Below are 15979 nucleotides of genomic sequence, written 5' to 3'. Positions count from 1 at the left end.
TTTAACATACTTTCACTGGAAGAACCCTTTAAACTCAATGATGACCGGACAGTAGGAAGATAGAATTTCTTTACAAAAGTCAAAATAAAGAAAAGTGGAATTTAATTTTTACCTATTGGAGACTTTCATGAAAAATAATGGCTTTGCTGAATGCCCAGGTAAATAGACCAACAGGAAATAGTAGTGTATGTATCACATACTATTGGCATTCTTAAAACCTAAGTAAATAATTGTCTAAACTAATGTTTTGATTGTCCCGGAACTAAAGTAACCCAAACCATTCATCCCATCCCAACTGTTGTTTGAGGTAAGGAGACAGTACGCCTGCTGTCACAATGACCCTAACTAACCTCTTCATTTCTTGAGTTCAAGTCCAATTAACCTTTTGGTAGAAGCACAACTGTTTGAAAACACCCCAGTCAATAGGAACCTATGGTAATCATTTCTTTTCCTGTCTTGTGAAAGGCCAAGCGTCCGACCTCACCCTTGTTTCACACAATGGCAGTCATTTGTCAAAGTACTACAAGAACATTGGTGGGTTTTACCAGTATTTGTTTCAACTGTGTTAATCAATTATACCGACTATCTCTCTTAGTTTACCTGACATCGAGAACCATGTCCTGAAAAATGACTGTGGCAGTGCTCAGAATTGGTAACTAAGTAACCTAATTAAAAGGAAAAAAAATCTCCGAAAAATTCTAAAATGTATTATGATTTACCATAAAACAAATCCAAGAGAGACATTTACAGTATAAAAATATAGTTACCAACCTAATATTGTTGCCTATTGAAAGACATAATAGAATTTATGGTAGTAAAAGCCTTTCAGGCAGTACTGCTTGTATTTTTTTATTAGGTCCATGCACGCAGAATCTACTTAATGTCAATTTTGTCCAAGAGCTCCACTGCACAAAGTATTTTATTTTAGACATGCAGGACACGATGATAAATTGATAATTGACCTCGAGGCCAGAGCAAATAAAGAGCCACTGTTTTTCATCAGACCTACATGGTCACAAAGAAAAGGAAATAATTCTAATTGAGCATGAATAACTAAACAATTATTGAATAATCTATTATTTCAACTACAGCACTTAGAGGTTCTTCGGAAAAAGAAGAGGAATGAGAAATGGTACAATTAGACTTGTGGTATAATATAAATTGTAGTATCCAAATAATCTGTAGTTTTTCTTATTGATTTTGTGTATTGTTCAATTGAATGTGTATGTTGGTGTCAAAACAGGTCACTAAAAGAGATGAGTGAGCACTAAAATGCTAGGATGCTCATTATTTGAACCAAGCAATTTCAAATGCTCGAATGCTAGTTTCGAGTATACTGGTTTGGTCAGATAGATATTGCATGACCAACTTTAAAAACATTTCCCTTCTTGTTAAAAATACTCAGTCATACTCAGTCATCAGGGCCTGGAAACTGGTAGCATATCATGAAATTGACTCAGGCCTTTGACAGTGTACCCCTGACTCTGCTGTACCTAGTGTGCGTCTATCTTGCTCCTTCTTGGTTGGGCAAGGAAGCTTGCCCCCTGCCGCTACCATTGTCTGTTGAGAATTTTTTCAACATATTTTCCACATTGGCTTTCTGGTATAGCACCATTTTAGAAGACCTAGCCACCTTAGGAAACAGAGATACAATGCTTTCATTGTAGCATGGTTTTAGCAGTGTGAACAACCAGTATTCATTTTTGGTCAAGACTAATGCAGTGTGAGGGTCATGGGAAAGGAGCAACACTTCCCTGTCTCCACCATGACTACTCTCCTCCTCCATCTCTTCTATCTCATTCCCCTCCTCATCACATCCATGTAGAAGAGACAGATCAAAGCTTGTGTGGGTACTGGCCTCTTTTGGGCTATCAGCCAGCTCCTGTTCATCTGCTAGTCACAAAGCCTTGTCAGTACATGCAGTGTGTAGTTCCAGCACGTGAGCACATCGCACACCAGACAGTGAGCTGGCATGTGCATGCACTGCTGCAGTAGTGCTGGAGCGGTGGCAACTGTAGGTGACTTGCAGAAATGGGTGCTGATTCAGAGTACCTTGACCAGAATCTCTATGAAATCTAAGTAAGTTTTAAGAAACCGCTAAACTACTAAGTTAAGCACAAGGGCCAAGCATGTTATGTGAGTGAACATGCCAAGTGTCACATCCACTACTAGGTTACACCCATTATGACACACGACCATACCTGGTTGGAGGTTCAGCTGAAAAAAACACAGGTCTGTCTGATCTGTTATTCCTTTAAGTAACTCTACTGCAGTGTTCAGTTTGTCTCCTAGGTAAACTAGCTTCAGCAGAGCCTGCTGCCACTTCGCTGACGCAGTGCTGCACAACTTCCAGCTGATGTAGATGATGCGTTCTGAGAGAGGACATCGGATCTGGAGAATGAGAAGGAGCAGGAGGGGGTCTAGCAATTGATATAGGAGGATGAGTAAACTTTGATAGAAGTAGGAGCAGCAATCCATGGCATCAGTAGAACATGTGACGTTCCAGGGTGGGAATCGGCCCCTGCCTCCACAATGTTCACACAGTGTGCCATCAGAGAATTGTAGCGTCCCTGGCCACAAACACTTGTCTACATGTTGGTCATTAAGTGGAAAATCCCAAGAAGTGCAATTGTAAAGGGCACAGGTGATATTCCTGGACACATGCTTTCACAAGGTGGGGATACCACAACAACTGTGGATCGAGTACTGAGGGACCAAATTTCTACACCTGTACCAAGCCAAATTTTATTTTTATTTTAAAGAGATGAAATTTCACATAAACCAAGTTCTAAAGTATATATAATGATAAGCAATTTTGGAAGAACAAAATTTTGACACCGGTAGAAGGACAATATTTGGTTTATTAGAAAGAGCCAAAATTTCGCACAAACCAAGTTCTGCAGTTTATGTGACAATTCAAAATATTTTAACAACCACATTTTTACACCTCTACCAGTCTGATTTTTTTTTTTAAATCAATGACATTTCACACCAACCAAATTTTAGAGTATATGTGGCAATAGTCAATTTTTGAGCAACTAAATTTATCCATCTAAATATCAGAGAACTGCAAGATGACCCCTGGTATGGGTACACATTGAACATACATTCTACAAAGAAAGAATGCCAGCTCTGAAATCATCTCAATAAATGTAATATATATATACATAAATTATATATATACAGTATATATTTAAATCAAATAGTTTTTGTTAAAGAAAATGAGGTTAACAATATATGCATAGGCAGGTATAAATATATCAGCAATATTACTTTTCTTACATATTTAGTAATACAAGAAAATTCCCCCTTAAAAACTAAGAAAACCCTCCCCTATCCCTCCCTCCCTCGTCACGCTTACACGATCCTTGTCCATATAATACAATGCCGCACACATTTCTATAACCCTAATATCCTGTCTTTGATGAGTGCCAGAGAGGCTAACCCAGGAAAGTCTAACCAAACCCCCCATTTATCCTCATAGCAATTAATTTTGCCTCTCTTCATATACACACTCTGCTCCATAAGTAACACGAAATTGACTCTGTTCACAAATTCCTTTCTAGTAGGAGGATCTCCATCCAACCAATGTAGTGTAATAGTCTTCCTTGCAACATATAGAATTTTGCCTCTCGCCAGTCTGCCCCATTCATCCGTCACCACCCCGTCTGCATGCCCTAAAATACACGTCAATGGGTCTCGAGTAATGTTTACTTCCATCACTCGCTCTATCAAATTCAAGACCACTATCCAGAATGCCTACATACGGGGACAGGACCATAGCATATGTAGCATATCGGCCTCATCCATCGTATACCTCGGCCTCTTGGAATCCATTCTCAAACCAACCTTTTTCATCCACACTATGTATGGTGAATAATTGCGACACCCTCCCAGACTCACTTATAGAGATTTTAGGGACATAATGCAAGACCGACTCCCATTGAACATCAGATATGTCTCCAAAGTCCGCAATCCACTTAACTTTGGCCGTCAATGGATGTCTGTCCAAAAACGTGTCCAGCAGTCCCTTGTAAATTAGTGTTATAAAACCCCTAGTACTTCTGTGTCCCAAGTATACTCAACAAACTGCCCCTCTGTATCATTATTGGTGATCTTCTCCACTGCTTATGAAATGCCTGTCGCAGCTGCAGGTACTGTTAGAACATATTGCATTCCAAAGGGAATTCTTTCTCAAGTGCTTCAAATGTTTTGAACGTCTCACCGTCCAATAGCTGCAACACATACCATATACCTATTCTTCTCCACTGTCAAAAATTTCATAGATTTAGTATTTCGGCCAACCGCGGATCATACCAAATAGATGAGTAACTTGTGTATTCCCTTATTCCTCACAATTTTCCACAATTTCTTAAGCAACGCCAGTGTTGGAAACAATCAAGAACTCAGCTGAAATCTGCCCGCCTCCAAGGAAGCCAACAGTGGACCCTTCCCCACCATGTGCAAAATAACCTTCCCCACTGAACTAGAAAATTTGTGATTCCCCCCATCCCACCATATGTTGACATTGAGACCCAATGTAATATAACCATGGATTGGGGACAACCAGGCCTCCGTCATCTTTTGGGCGCTGCAACAACTCTTGATACGCAATCGACCTCCCTTCCATATCAAATCCCGGAAGATGGCATTAATTCTATAAAATCTGTTTTGAGGTAACCAGATTGGTGCATTATGAAGCACATACAAAAGCTGAGGCATGAGTATCATCTGAATTAAGTTCGCACGCACAGCCATTGTCAAGTTTAGCTTCCTCCACACCGCGATCTTCCGCTTAAACTTACACAATAGCGAAGCCAAATTATGCCTCTCATAGTCCATAAGATTGTTTGATTCCTTAATTCCCAGATATGTAACTCCCTTGACAACCTGTAGTTGAGTTAAACAATCTCTATCAACAGGGGTCCCACGGTCCAGCGGCAGCAGCACCGATTTATCCCAATTAATACATATCCCAGATACACTGGCATATTCATCAAGGACCATCATCACTGCTCTCAAAGAACCCCCCACAGCTCCCAAAAACAGCATGTCGTCGGCATAGAGTTCCACCTTTTCCTTGTGTGTTCCATATTGGAATCCCACAATATTTTGCTCCCGTCTTATTATTGCCGCCTGTGGCTCAATTGCTATGGCAAACAGGAGGGGAGACAAGGGCACCCATGCCTCACACCCCTAAGTAAGCAAAATTCCTCAGAAAACTGATTATTAACTCACACCCTGGCCTTTGTATACAGCAATTTAACCCACTTAATAAATACTCCCTCAAAGCCCATATAGCGAATTATAGCCCACAAGTACCTCCACTCTATGCTATCAAATGCTTTGGCCATATCTAATGACAGGATCGCTCTATGCCCCACATTGTCCGCCTTCGCCTTCATATTAAAAAAGAGTTTCCTCAGATTCGTCACTGTGAACTTGTTGGCAGGAATCCCACCTGATCCTGGTGTATTATAGATGTTATGACTCTACTAAGACAATTAGCCCTCATCTTCGCCAACAATTTTACATCTGCTGTCAATAATGAGATCGGGCGATATGAAGCCGGTGAGGTGGGATCTCTACCCTTTTTAGGAAGCACAATGATCTCTTCTCGCATAGCTCTATATATATTTAATGAATAATAAAAATACAAAATGCAAAATACAGACACACAAATACAGTGGGTATGGAAAGTATTCAGACCCCTTTAAATTTTTCACTCTTTGTTTCATTGCAGCCATTTGATAAATTCAAAATAGTTATTTTTTTCCCAATAATGTACACTCTGCACCCCATCTTCACTGAAAAAAACAGAAATGTAGCAATTTTTGCAAACTTAGTAAAAAAAAGAAAAACTGAAATATTACATGGTCATAAGTATTCAGACCCTTTGCTCAGACACACATATTTAAGTCACATGCTGTCCATTTCCTTGTGATCTTCCGTGAGATGGTTCTACTCCTTCATTTGAGTCCAGCTGTGTTTAATTAAACTGATAGGACTTGATTTGTAAAGGCGCACACCTGTCTATATAACACCTCACAGCTCACAGTGCATGTCAGACCAAATGAGAATCATGAGGTCAAAGGAACTGGCCAAGGAGCTCAGAGACAGAATTGTGGGAAGGCACAGATCTGGCCAGGTTACAAAAGAATTTACTCAAGGTCCCTAAGAGAACAGTGGCCTCCATAATCCTTAAGTGGAAGAAGTTTGGGACCACCAGAAGTCTTTCCTGATCTGGCCGTCCAGCCAAACAGAGCAATCATGGGGGAAGAGCCTTTGTGAGAGAGGTAAAGAAGAACCCCAAGATCACTGTGGTTGAGCTCCACAGAAGTAGTAGGCAGATGGGAGAAAGTTACACAAAGTCAACTATCACTGCAGCCCTCCACCATTCAGGCTTTTATGGCAGAGTGGCCCAATGGAAGCCTCTCCTCAGTACAAGACATATGAAAGCCTGCATAGAGTTGGCTAAAAAAACACATGAAGGACTCCCAGACTATGAGAAATAAGATTGTCTGGTCTGATGAGACGAAGATAGAACTTTTTGGTGATTATTCTAAGTTGTATGTGTGGAGAAAACCAGGCACTGCTCATCACCTGCCCAACACAATCCCAACAGTGAAACATGGTGGTGGCAGCATCATGCTATGGAGGTTTTTTCAGCTGCAGGGACAGGATGACTGGTTGCAATTGAAGGAAACATGAATGCGGCCAATTACAGAGATATCCTGGATATAAACCTCTTCCAGAGTGCTCTGGACCTCAGACTTGGCCAAAAGTTCACCTTCCAACAAGACAATGACCCTAAGCACACAGCTAAAATAATAAAGGAGTGGATTCAGAACAACTCTGTGATCATTCTTGACTGGCCCAGCCAGAGCTCTGACCTAAACATAATTGAACATCTCTGGAGGGATCTGAAAATGGCTGTCCACTAACATTCACCATCCAACCTGACGGAACTGTAGAGGATCTGAAAGGAAGAATGGCAGAGGATCCCCAAATCCAGGTGTGAAAAACGTGTTGCATCATTCCCAAGAAGACTCATGACTGTATTAGCTCAAATGGGTGCTTCTACTTAATACTGAGCAAAGGGTCTGAGTACTTATGACCATGTAATATTTCAGTTTTTGTTTTTTAATAAATTTGCAAAAATTTCTACATTAATGTATTTTTCAGTCAAGATGGGGTGCAGAGTGTAAATTAATAAGAAAAAAATGAACTTTTTTGAATTTACCAAATGGCTGCAATGAAGCAAAGAGTGAAAAATTTAAAGGAGTCTGAATACTTTCCGTACCCACTCTACATACAATAGTGGGAGAAAAGCTGAGGGGAAGCCATAATTAATTGTAAAGTACAGTATAAAGCCAAGTAATGAATCAATTAGGATATTTGGCTTAGGTAAGTAGACATACTGTATATGTATATTTAAGTAAAAAGTATCCCCCAGTCACATAATATTTAAAGTGATCATATAAAATACATACATTGCTCAGAAGTTACTTATTTACCCACCAAGGACCCGATGTACATTTTGTGGCAATAGTCAAATTTTGAGCAACTAAACCAAAGAAAATTCACACAAACCACGTCATAGAGTTTATGTGACAATGGTCAATTTTTGCATAAAAAACATTTTAACTGTACCAAGACAAATGGTTTGCAAAAATTTAAACACACTGTCATTTTACACAAAGCACGTTAAACTGTATGGATGACTAATTGAATCAGGAAAACATTTTTGAACTTTTTATTGGAATGTTATATACAACCAAAATGTACTGAAGAACATGTAATACTGTTTATGAGCAATATAATAACGATAAATATTTGAACAAGTTTTTGAAGGCTTATATAGCAACGAAATGTACCTAAGAACATGTTAAAAAATATATCAGTATTAAAATTGCTCATCCATAGAGTACTCTACATGCTCTTGGGTACATTTTGCTGCTATATAGAGATGAGCAAACCTTTCAAGGCTTGGTTCGGTTTGTATTAGCTGAACGGACCTCTGTACCCGAACCCCATTAGATTCAATGGGGGGGCAAAAAAAAAACGCAGAGACATCATCTTAAGGGGTGACAAAAAACTTCCCAAACAGCTAAAAATATCTACAGACACCAAGAAAAGTGGCATCAATTGACCCACAATAGAAATTTCCAAATGGCACAGCACCTGTCAGCCATGGGCCATGGATGAGGTATCAGACTCTGGCCCAGCATTTACAGTTTGGAATTGAAGTTTTAACGAAGACCTGGTGGTTAAGGCAGTGGTGTAAGCATTCTAAACTGGAAGATCTCACACCTCATGCAACACCTCCATTTTTTTTTTAAATTCCAGCCACACTCAGAGGACAAACACATCAGTTTTAAAGACTGATACTGATAGAAAAATTTTAGAATAGCAACACAGGTAGTTGACTGATCAATTGACCCACAGTAGAACCTGTTATAATGGCACAGAAGCAGTCAGCCATGAGCCATGCATGTGGTATCAAAGTCTTATACCACAGTTTTAGCACCTAATTGGCCCTTGTGGCTGCACCACTATATTAGGCCTAACGATTTTTACCTGGAAAACTGTCCTTCTGATTTGCCACTGAAACACAGTTTTATCACAAACGATTCGGAGTAGTAGATGGGGCTTCCGGAGACTGCCACACAGTTGTTGCACAATATACTTCGATGCTGGAAGATCGATTTCACACCAGACAAGTTTACTTTCAGCAGCACAAGCTCTAGTGCAGGAGCCAGGGACATGTGACTTCAAAAACCAATCACAGAAAACCTTGTGTCATGACGATGTGGATGGTTTCTGCACCCTGATTGGTTGCCAGAATCAACACACATAAAGTTAAATGAAGAAAAGCATGCGCCGCTCGTGTAATCTCTTCAGACTCTCCTTTAACTCTCCTTCCCCTCATTAAACACATCTCACCCTCTCATCATACAGCGCCACTATCCTATTCAAAGTCATGCAAAAGCAGTAGTGGAAATGAGATGATTTACCAAACTGTGACCGACTTTTGCCAACTTTGAGTAAAAACGATTGTGAAAGCAACATGAATCCGAATGTGCTACTTTCATGCCAAATTTCAGATTGGCGAACATTTTCCGAACACGTTCGCTCATCTCTATTGTTATATAAGTCTCAAAACAACTTGTTAAGTATGTATCGGTTTTATATTGCTCATTGATGGGGTATTACGTCTTCTTAAGTTCATTTCTTTCCTTTATAAGAATTAAAAAACATGTTAAAAAATGTATCAGTATTTTATTTCTCATTTATAGAGTATTACAAGTTTTTTGAGGGTTATAAAGCAATGAAATGTACCCTAGAAAAGGTTATACTTTGTGGGTGATAAATATATTACCGATACATTTTTAATCAAATTTTTAGAGGCTTTTATAGGTATGAAATATATCCTAGAAAACATAATAACCTTTAGAGACGCAATATAATAGTGATACCTTTTTAAACAAGTTTTTTGAGGCTTATATAACAACAAAATGTACCCTGGCTCCACACTGCAGAGGATACGGAAACAGGACCCCAAACTCCACAGTAGTAGAAACTCCAAGTAGAAGATTCACTTTCTGACACCAGAGAGATGCAAATCCAAGGATGGCATGCATAGAAAACTCTATCACCAATAGTCAGCTGATGCATCATGTGACTATTTAAAGGATGGTGGGAGTGGTCACCACCCACATCAGCTGACCTAGCAACACCGCAGTTTCCAGCATGCTGTTAGCATGGAAACTGACATTAACCCGTGCTGACATGAAAGCAAAAAAAACCCTTTAAATTAAAGCAGAGCACCAGCTGTCATGAATCCAAAAATGGAGCGTGACAGTACCCCCATTCAACAAGGAGCCTCTGGACCTTTAAGACCAGACCTCACCAGAAATAACATACAGTGAGTATGCCTCAACCCAATAGGATCACCTCTGCAGTCACCTGATCCTCAGGTGTACAGCAAATGCAGAGCGATGATGATGGAAATAATGTAGGCTCCTGAGGCGCAACAAATCTCCAGAGCAATGACCTGTGGAATACGTTATGTACATGCATCACTGGGGGTAGCTCCAGCTGAAAAGTCCCTGGGCTGAGAATGGCCGACACCCAATATGGATTGATCACCCAAGAACTCCAAGTCCCAGATGTGTACTTCTACTTGATTTAAGTGGACACCCACATATACTCATTCACACACAGGTCCAGACCTGAACATTTATTTCCACACATACATTTGCTAACAGACAGTAATTTCCTTGAGGAACAGACAACAGAGGCAACCCCATGTAACCAAACTCATACCCTTGCTGTATGCAGAGGGCAACACCACTCACCCCTGATACCTCCTCCTGAGAGGACTCCGGGACTCAGAGTTTACTTATGAGGGTTTAATCCTGTCCCTATTCCCTGGTAGCATCTTATCTGCCAGGGGTAGAAGGGGTAGATTTGAGAAGGACAGCAGAGACAGAAGCTCCCAGGCAACAATCTTTACAAGATTGGTCCCAACTCATCGCTTCACTGGACTGCCAATCTATGACCAGATTGTGTCTTTTCAGCCAAAAAAGGCCTAATACTATGGGGGTTGGCATACCCTCGAAGATGTAGCATGACAGGGACTGTTCAAAAAGAGTCCCTATACACAGGTTAATATTGTTTATGACTTAGGTCAAACTCCTCTGGCTGAGAGGGACAAAGTCAATCACATGAATGGAAATGGGTCTCACCAGCATCTCACCGATCAGACCGTGGGTTTGAACAAAGCGAGACTCCACCAGATTGACCCCAGCTCAGTCTCCCCACCAACCACCACTTCAGCAGAAAAGGAAAACTGAGACGTGAAGGTGGAGGAATTGTGCACATCCTGGTCAAATCCCTCCATGCGACCATGGGAACTCTGCTTTGGCGAGTTGGGCAGACATTAATGTAATGATCCATAAGACAACAGTAGAAACATGCCGCCATACCACAGTGAACCGCAAGCCACCCAGTTTGAGAAGAGACTCCTAACACCTGCATAGGTTTGTCCATCTGCACCAGTGTGTCCTCCTTCCTAGAAAGAACAACAGGGGGTAGATTTGGTGTTTGTCTCTCAATTAAGCGTCTATATACCTGGGCCATGACAGCCTCCAATGACCCAGGAGTAGCATACTGCCAAGAATATCCTGAAGCCTAGCTGGCAGACCCTGACAAAAATGGCTCCCAAGAGCAGGGTCAATGGCCCATCTCCAAAATTCTGAGCAGTACTCCTCAGCCGGTCAGCCCCCGCTTGTTCTTACGGAATCGAGACTAAGCCAGGAAGATGCCATCAGGATCCCCATACACCAGCACCAATACTGCAAAAAACTTGTTCACCGACCCGCAAAGATGGTAAATCGGTCGTCAGGGAGAAGGCCCAGGTTTAGGGATCACCCTTGAGAAGGGCGAAGTCTGGCTTTCTTAAAGACAAAAAATGTTCTCTCCCTCCAGAGAACCTGCCAGAAAGATGTCTTGGGTTGCAGTTGAGCCTACTATTAGGGCCTTCCTCCTCTTTTTCCCATCCAGTTGTTGATATTTGTTGTGCCATCTGCTGGACCGACCACTTGTTGTCGTGACATTATTACCAACCATACCATTGTGCGTTAAACCTATGGTGCAAGCAGAGTCTTTGGCTCACCTGATCCAGACCCTCACAGATGAGTTAAGGAAGCTGCAGTTTCAGGTGGTACAGAAGCTTCAGCAGGTGTTTGGGTTCTAGCTGCTATTGTGCAGTTAGCACCATCTTGGAGCAAGAATTTTTTTTTCTCTAGCAAGATGGCACCGCTGGCGCCTGCTCAATAGCAGCTATCGAATCACCTCTATATACACCAATAGCTGCTACTGCGCAGGTGCGACGTGCACCATTTTTAATTGGATTTTTTTAATATCAGGATAACCTCATCCACATTAATTATAAACACATTACACGTTGCGATTATGATGCAGCACAGGTGCCACGGCACACACTGGCCTGCAAAAGGTTTTTTTTCAGTATGTACTACACATCTAATATTCATTATGTAAATTAGGGGGCAGGTCAATGAGGGATAAGTGACCTGTCAGCAGTCTTTAGTATGTATAGCTAATCAGAGCACCACATGAAGCCCCCCTACAGGTCCACTCTGAAGCACAAGCATAGCATTAACTCAAAACTGAAAATGAAGATTAAACAACAACCACAAGATGGATTTAATAAACCAAAGTATCATTTCAATAAGTATAATTGTGCCAACCTAACAGTGTCTGTAGATTACTGTGCACAGTCCTACTGACAGGTTCTCTTTAAGCCTGCAAAAAAATTTTAAGCTTTTTTCCTTATGATAGTTCACAGAATTGTACCACACACCACAGAACAGGGTATGGGTGAGAACTCTAATCCAGCCAATTTTTTAACGCTTTTTTGTAATGTAACATAACAAAAAAAATTTTTTTACCGCAGACTATGTATAGTTTATGGGTGAGAAATGCAATCCAGCTATTTTTTAATGCTTTTTTTGCAGTATTAGACATCACAAAAATGTACTGCTGAACACATAAAACTATATGCCTGGGAAATTGAAGCCTGCAAAATCATTTATGCTTTTGTATAGTTTTATAGATCACAGAAATGTACCCCAGACAAAAGAATAGTGTATGGGTGAGAACAGTTATCCAAACTATTTTTTTAAATTATTTTTTGCAGTGTTACATAATATCACAGAAATTTACCTCAGACTATGGAATAGTGTGTGGATGAGAAATATAATCCAGCTAATTTTGAATGCTTTTTTGGAGTGTTAGAAATCACAGAAATGTACCACAGAACATGTAAAACTGTATAGCTGAGAAATTTAAACCTGCATAATTTGTTAACACTTTCTTTCAGTTTTATAGATCACAGAAATGAACCCCAGACAAAAGAATAGTGTATGGGTGAGAACAGTTATCCAAACTATTTTTTTAAATTATTTTTTGCAGTGTTACATAATATCACAGAAATTTACCTCAGACTATGGAATAGTGTGTGGATGAGAAATATAATCCAGCTAATTTTTAATGCTTTTTTGGAGTGTTAGAAATCACAGAAATGTACCACAGAACATGTAAAACTGTATAGCTGAGAAACCTGCATAATTTGTTAACACTTTCTTTCAGTTTTATAGATCACAGAAATGTACCCCAGACCATGCAATGCTGTATGGGTGACAAATTTAACCCTGTAAAATTTAGAGTGTTATATATATAAAAAAATTTAACCCAGAACACAGAATAGTGTTTGGGTAAGAAATTTAACCCAGGAAATGTTAATAATTTTTTGTTACACAAAAGTAACAAAAAGCACGTAATACTTGATGGATCAAAATATATTCATTTTTTTCACCCCAGCTATGTATTTGGCAAAGGACTGCACAGCCTTAATCCCTGTCTACTGATTCTATTCAGCCACTCTCCCAACTCCTGCGACTCTCTCCCTCCCTAGGCTAAATGCAGATTGTATGTCCTGCAAACGATTAGCCCTTAGAAGGGCTGTTAGTATTATGACTCAACTTCAGCACAGTTATCAACACTACATGCCTCTAATTTGTTATAAAGTACTGTGCTCACACAGGCCTGGACAATCACTCTCTCCTTCCAATACAAAGTCTCAAAGGGCTGTGCAGTGGTGTCAGTGTGCCAAGGTGGGCGACACATGTTCTTTTATATCCCCTTATGATGTCACACGGCCAGCTAATCACAATAATGCCACAATCAAGATGGCTATGGCACTACAGTAAGGCACAGGCAATCCCCACATGCTTATTGGCTGTGTAACAGGTGCCAAAAATGTGGGGCAGGAATTAAAATTTTGCATAGAGCACTGCCCAATACTTGCTGAGTAACAAGTACATCTCAGCATTTTGATACTCCAGTGATAACCGAGAATCACCGAGCATGTTTGCTCATTGCTACAGCTAAACTAAACATTATAACTAAATGTTGTAAAATCCTTCTATAGGGTCCAGTCCTAGCATGAAACCTATGGACGCTCATATTTTAAGAAAAAGTAATTTTTTGTACAACTTTATGTAAAAGTTCATTTTGCACAGCAGAATGTATTAAATAATGTATATATCTTCTATTAGGAAGTCAACATCTAATGTTGTTATTTGATCTTTATTTATTAAGACACATGGAACCAGTGTAATTCCTCCTAAAGGATCTCTCCATAAAGCTGGATGTCATTTGAGAGTTGGTGTCTGGTGCTTTTGCTACGGCACTGAGGTTTCACCATGGGAATCCTAACTCCAGAGAGAGCAACCAAAGCTGTCATGACTAGAGTCTACATTATCACACTGACAGAACAGTGGCACCAAGCTTCAGGTTATGCCGGTGTAGGGTTTCCCATCCTTCAAAATGCATTGTGTCAATGGGAAATAAGGTTTTTCTTATGTTTCTGCACAACAGCAAAATCAAGAAACATAGAAAATCCAAAGAAAAATACCCACAAATTCTGAACTAAATATTATGTGAATAATGCTAAACATAATCCATAGTTGGGCAAAATTCCCTCTTCTACAATGATTCAACTTATTAATTACATTATTATTTCAAGTGATATCTTCACATCTATATCTGGCTTTTCATGCTAAAAATTATTCCAGTATATGGTTAACCAAATTGTTAGAAAATTGGTTGGAAAATATCTTGCAGGTTACAGGACCCCCCATATTTTTCATTTAACTCTTTTCTTTGTGGATCAGTCACCTAACTCATAGCAGCCATTACACCCTTACACCTTACATTACACCTGCTCATCAAATGTTTGTGTTCATTTACATTCTTCATGTTATAAGGAGAATACTCTATAACAGTGGATTCCATCCTGGTGCCTCTAGCTGTTGTGAAGTTCTAAGTCCAAGTCTGCTGGGATTTGCAGTTAAACAGCAGCTGAAAAGCCAGATAATTGGAGAACATTGGAATGGCTAAGAATATAAATATAGATACGACTAGCTATTGAATCCATTCTATGTCCAGGTGGAGTGCAATTTTAATGGTACATTTTTGTTCTATGTTAAAAGGAACCTGTCACCAAAAGTAATGCTGTTAACCAGCAGATATGCAGTTAATCTACAGGCTAATAGCATTATTATGCTGCCTGGTGCCTGAACACAGTTGGGTGAAAATTAGCTTTATTCTCCCTGCCAGCATTTGGTTTCAGTCATGGGGGCGGGAGTGGCGCCGTTTCAGTACTCAGAGTGACTGCTGTAACTGCATCCTTGGCCCTGACTGACATCCCGGCGTTGACTGACATGCCCGATGTATGTGCACTTTTGATGGGTCAATGCAATTTATTTGACAGTTGAATAAAATGGCGCTTCAGTCAACACACGCCGCAACTATGCAATTCTCGAAAATAGAAGAGTCTCTCTCTCTCATCACTGCCGGTGACGAAAGCTGCTATAGTTGACGTCCTGGAGATAATGATGACATGCACTGATTACTACCCAGGCGCCAGAAGCTTCGTACAGAAGGACATTAGTGATTAGTGAGTGTGCTCATCCCTACTCGTCACTCGCTTGAACATCAGTCTGCTTGGGATGTTAGTTACTTGGCGGGTATTTTTTGAATGCTTGAAATGGAGCTTGAGTCCCCGCCCCGTAGGATTGTCACTTTTTAGACTACCAATAAACGTGTGGGGATTATCTGCCAGTCACTGTAATGCTGTAGCCATTTGGTTGCGGAATTACTGTGATTGCCTGGTCACATACCATCATCAGGCCTTTATCAAACCCGTGATGCTATACTCATCACACTGTATCCCAGAAATAAGCAGAGCAGGGAGAGATACTTGCAAAAGAGGGACAGAATTGTAGCTGCATATTAGGCAGGGATTCAACCACAGGTATATTTCTTTCAAATACAACAGCCCTTCTTAGGGGTAATTATAATCAATAGTAATACTACTGTTAGCAGCACT

The sequence above is a fragment of the Dendrobates tinctorius genome, unplaced genomic scaffold (genome assembly GCF_039654945.1).
Source record: "Dendrobates tinctorius isolate UK_male_01 unplaced genomic scaffold, ASM3965494v1 ptg000078l, whole genome shotgun sequence".
Classification (NCBI taxonomy): Eukaryota; Metazoa; Chordata; class Amphibia; order Anura; family Dendrobatidae; genus Dendrobates; species Dendrobates tinctorius.
Note: the sequence above shows the minus strand (reverse complement) of the source record.